Consider the following 5,752-nt stretch of genomic DNA (forward strand, 5'->3'; position numbering starts at 1 on the left):
CCGCGGAGACCTGGAGCGAGCTCGCCCCCTTTCTTGTCGGGAGGCCGGGACCCCGGGGAAGCAGCGGCCCCACAGAATCGCAAACTCCAGTTCAGGAGCGGACGGCAGAGGCACTGCGCTCGGTTTAAACTTCCCGCCTCGGCCAATGGGCGCGTCAGGGCCCGCTCACATCCGCGGGGGACCAATCAGCGAGCATCCGCCTAGCCAATCAGACGACGGCGCCTTATTTAAACGTGCCGACGCCGCGCGTCGCTTTCTGCGCAGCAGGCGAGAATGGCGGCGGTTTCCGGCGCCTCTGAGACCCGGGCTTAGACTTGAACCTCGCTGCCGGTTTGTGAACCTGTCGGTTGAAGGGAAGAGAGTAACAGCACTTCCACAGTAAACGCAGCAGTCACTGCGGTTGCCGGGACAGCCTTAGGTAAAACCGTTAAGTAGTCAGAATGGGTTCACTCCTCCCTGTTCCCCCAAGTTCCGGCCCGGGGTTACGTTCCCGAGCTTTCCGCCCGCGTTTCCTGGGGCCGCAGTGGGGGAAATGCGGACAATTAAATGTACAGGGAGTGGGAACGTGCTGACCTCAGTGACTGACCCCAGCAGGGCCGCAGTAGTTTTACAGGCGGGTTCTTACCGCGGGATACTGGGAGCAAAACTAGGTCAACCGGCGAAACCTGAGATCCCAGTGACTCGTCAGTGATGGTTCTGACAGGCATTGCCCTTGACGAATAACGTCTTGGTTTTAGTTTTACTTGTAGGTATCAGATAATAATGATGGCAGCTTACCTGTTGCTATTACTTTTTGCCAGAGTGTTTTAAACCCTCTGCATGTTTATCTCAGCCTTCACTTCAGCCCTGTGAGGGAGGTACCACTATTTGTGTTTTACAGACGAGCAACGCCTGGCGTCCAAGCCGGCTAGGAAGTGGCAGGGCCAGGAGAGGCACACGGCCGGTTGGGCTAGTCTTGCTCTTCCCCACTACGCTGTACTGACTCTAAAGACAGTAGGGAGCTTTAAAAAATGAGGTGGGATGTGTGTGGGTGCGTGAAGTGTGTCGGAAGGAACGTCCCTGAGTGGAAAAACAACACGAGGACGGTGACATATGAAATTATATTCACTGACACCCATTTTGGCCTATTTTTTTTTTAAAGTTTACATTAGCTTTTACGCTTGGTGGTGTACGGCCCGTGAATTTTGATGAATGTATAATGATATATATCCATCGTTAAAGAATCATACAGAATAGTTTCACTGCCCTAAAAATCCTCAGTGCCTCATGACCTAATGTTGAACCCTGTTACCTTAACAATATTTAAACCAAATTGTTTATAGAGCTTTTTTTTAACAACAAAAAAAAATCCTTTAGGATTGATGCTCAATGAAAAACTACTACATAACTTTTCAGCAAAATGTTAATATCAATTAGAGTAATTTCAAATACACTTAAATTATATCCATATTTCCTATTGTGAATGCTATTTGTTAAAATAACATTGCAAATGTAAGCCCTCTTAAGCTTAAGACATTGTTTGTTTCAAGTCTGTTTAACATGATAACACATTTTGTTCATATATGCTCTCCCCTCCTAGTTTCTCTTCTTAAAGCAATGCTGTTGACTCACAATTGAAAAGAAAAGAAAAAAAAGAAAAAAAAAACCCACCAGAATGAACTGTATTGGATATTTTAAATTTGCCCTCCACTTCCCCCCTCCACCCTTTTCCAGCCTGTTCTTTGCTGTGGGATGCTGATCTGTGTTATTTGCTACACCCATAAAGTTTCTTACTCTGTGGCTTCTGCTTTGCTTCAAAGGGGGAGGTGAAGGTACTTTCATCCCCTCCCCCCTTTAGGCTGGCTACATCTCGACATAAAAGTCCCACGTACCTAGAGAGGTTCCCTATCTGGGGATGCGGGTGTGGGAATGCCATGTTGTTACTGGTCCCAGGCTATTGCACGACTGCTTGTTTCCCTGCATCCCAGTCACATCTTTGCAAATAGTCCCTTTATTAAACTTCCTCGAATTGCACTAAACTGGGGACCGTTTCCTTAATGACCCTAGCTCAAACTGGAGCCTTAGGAAATTACCTCTTAAGAGAGAGTTCTGAATTGGGTGGCTCCTGTTTGAGGAGCCCACAGATAAACTCTTGCTGGGGAGAAACACATCATGATGACTTTAGGGATGTGGTAGCATCATGATTCCTTACATTATCAGAGGTGGCAGCAGGGAACAAAGTGCACGTGAAAGGCAGTTTATTCAGGATCAAGTGTCTGAGGCTCACAGTTGCTATGGCAACAATTTACACATGATTATAAAGCTTAGAGTGTCACCTGACCACAAGAGAGTGCATACATAGGGGAAGAAAAATGAAAATCTATGAATATCCAAGGGTACCACTAAGAACGTATTTTGAGAACAAGAATGTGTGGACAGAAACTGAAGAAGTCCCTCAATTCCTGTGGTCTTAGGGAAGATGTGGCCAAGGACTGAGCCCACGTGTCTGATGGTAAATGATGCAGACGGATTACATACTCAGCCCTGCCAGCTCTCTTAGCTAAGGGGAGGAGTGGGACCCTGGGAATGAGTATGATATTTGGGAAAATTTAAAAGGTGCGAATTTGTAATTCTCCCCATTTACGCAAAGCTTTCTTCCTAGGAGAGACAGCCCCCTGTACAGTTTCATTATACTGATGACATTTGCTAATTAAATCTGATGAGTAAGAAATAGCTGTCAAGAAATGTGAGGATCTGAGATTTTTAGCCTACTAAAGTTTTATTGGAGCACAGTGGCACACATTTGTGTACATATTATCCACGACGGCTTTCACATTGAAACGGCAGAGTTGAATAGTTCCAGCAGAAATCATATGGCCTGCAAAGCTGGAAATATTTAGTGTTCGACCATTTACAAAGTAGTTTGCTGACCAGGGGTCTAATCTGGAGAACCATATAACTGATAAGGCGAGCAACATTCTATTATCACGTCAAAGTGGGACATACCAGCCCAGGGCTGAGCAGTCCCTGAGTTCACGAGCTGCACAGACAACTTGGGTCCAGTGCTATCTCCTCCTACTACTTTGCTGACTCTAATCTGTACCTCGGGAAAATTGGAGATTTCTTTGTGGCCATTTCATAAAGGAAGAAAAAGCCTGGTTTATGGATGGATGTGTATGGGAGGCCAGATGCAAATAGAGCCACACTTGGGCCTCCTCCCAGGGTTAGGTGAGAATACGCTAGGTGAGCACAATTGTGGATGGTGATGCATCTAGTCCACTTCGGAAGGAAGAAGACATGTCTAAGGTGAAGCTCTCTGCTCACTCATGGGCAACAGCTAACAGGTTGGCCAGCTGGTCCAAGCTTTGAAAAAACAAAATGTAAAACTGGTGTCTAGTAGGTTCGGGGAGGAGAGGCACGTAAAAGGGCCCCTCGAGGGACAGCAAGCTAAGAAGTTTGTTTCCCAAGTAAATGCCCATCAGAGATCCAAGGCAAAGGAGCTCAAAAATCAGGCAAATAAGACAACCTGTCCTGTTGGACGTCGGCCTCTTTCCTTGCTTGGGGAACCCATGGATGAAGTGGCTGTGGCAGCAGAGATGGGGGCTATAGAAGAGCTTAGACTCTGTCTGCCCCTTACCAAGGCTGGGCTGATGTGCCACTGCTGATCCGTTACCAGAGGCCAGTGCTGAACCCCCAGTATGACTCCCTCCCCGAGTGGGACCAAGCTGCTACCTGTGGCATGCTGGTTACAGTGAACCCTTTCTATCGTGGAAGAGGTGACACCTTCCTCTCTGGGATAGGTGCATCTTCTGAGTATACACTGTTGTTGTACTTGTACCCCCCCCCCACACCCACAGAATTGTAGAATGCTTTCTCTAGAGCCAGTGAATCTGTGGTGGTTTTCAAAATGTGTCTAAAAAGTCTAAGCTACACCTCCCTTCAAGAGGGGAAGCTTAATTTGTGTCCCTTGAGTGGTGTGGACTCAGTGAGTCACAGGGCAGCGTGATGCAATATCACTTCCTAGATTAGGTTATAAAAAGACTGCAGCTTCAGTCCTGGCTGTGTTCTCACTCTCTCTTTTTCTTCCGCAGGGGGAAGCCAGCTGTGTATCACCAGGTAGCCCTGGGGAGAGAGGTCGTGTGGGGAGGAACCACCTCCCAGAAGTGCGCTTGGAGGTCAAGCCTGCTCTGGGACGGCCCCTGGAGACTCAGCTCCCGTGAACAGTGGGCTTCGACCTCACGAGAGATCCCAGCCAGAGCCCCGGCTCGGCCTCTCAGCCCTGACCCACGGAAACCGTGAGGTGAGAAATGTCTGTTGATTGAAGCCACTAAATTTGGTCTCATTTGTTACACAGCAAGAGAATTAAGTGTCCCACACACCACTGCCTCCAGAGGGAAAACTTACTTTGCAGAAACGGGCTCCTGCCTATAGGAGTAACTGGTCTTCTAACACTTGGAAGCAGCTGCCTGCTGAGGCTCTGCTGTGGATGGTGCGGATGGAGACCCAGCGGGCAGGGTTGGGCATTGTCCTGGAACACTGTTCATGCCTTAAAGCAGCAGTGGTGCCTGAATGAGAGGGTGGGGTAAGAGTGGCCCCTATCACTGTTACATGCAGTCGCCCATTAGTGGGGTTTTGCTGCTGCAGACTTCTAGCCATAAACAGCATGTGACTGCTTCATGCGTATCAGTCACTATTAATACCTGAGTTTATATTAACTAGCCACTTAAAAACCATTAAATAGTTTGATAAGTTATTCATTAAATATATTAAATATTTCAAAATGATATCTAGCTTATGAAAAATAAATAAAACTGTAGTAACTGTGCCCCAGACACTGGTTTTCTGTGTCTGGTGTTCTGTGGTCTTTTCCTTCAGTTTTTAGGAGGTAGGCAGAGTACTGCATTGCCATGCTGTGAAATTGTTCAATAAAACTGAGAGATGCTTTATTAGGACCAAGGAAATTTATATTTATTTTAAATATCAAAACAACACAAAGAACTAGCTCAGTATACAATACACTTCCTAGTCTTCACAGAGAACTGAATTTTTCTATAAAGACATTTGTACTCAAGAAACACGAGACAGCCAAAATATCTATAAAGTCACAAGATACTTTACACACAGTTGACAAAATAATGAATTTTGATATTTTAGATTTATCTTTGTAATTGTTTTTAAGAGTCCTTAATGATTGAAAACAAAACTTAGGGCTGGAGACTGGAAAGTAAGTTCAAAGGCATTTCCACTGTAATGCACATCATGAACCCCACAATGAGAACAGGTGCTACACAGCGTGGAGCAGCCAGAGGCCCACCTCTGTGCTCACTTTTGGGCAGCCACGCTCGCCACTTGTAGTACACTTGTATTCACAGGGAAGCAAACAGTCCGCTTGTTGGGAGGAATACACATTTTGTGATTACACCACAGTACACTGTCCAACTTTAACACAAGCAGGAAAGCAAAGAGCAAAGTAACAATAAGTGTACGTGCTCTTCATTCAAGAGATGTTTTAGAATCTCCAACAGTAACGCAAGCACCGAGATTACTTCCTTACCTAAGAATTTGGGAAAAAGCAGAACAAAAGGGGTGTGTCCATCTTTGTATAGCCTCTACTCTTGGAATATAATTCTTATTTTCTCTTTATATGTATGGTTGCAGAGGCCAAATTTAAATTGTTCAGGGAGTTTTCCAAGTCACAGACTTAAGATCAATGCACATGAAGTTGAAAGATGAAGAGTGAGTGGAGCACACGCTCCCCCCCGAACCTTCCTCC

This window comes from Camelus bactrianus, chromosome 23 (genome assembly GCF_048773025.1).
Source record: "Camelus bactrianus isolate YW-2024 breed Bactrian camel chromosome 23, ASM4877302v1, whole genome shotgun sequence".
Classification (NCBI taxonomy): Eukaryota; Metazoa; Chordata; class Mammalia; order Artiodactyla; family Camelidae; genus Camelus; species Camelus bactrianus.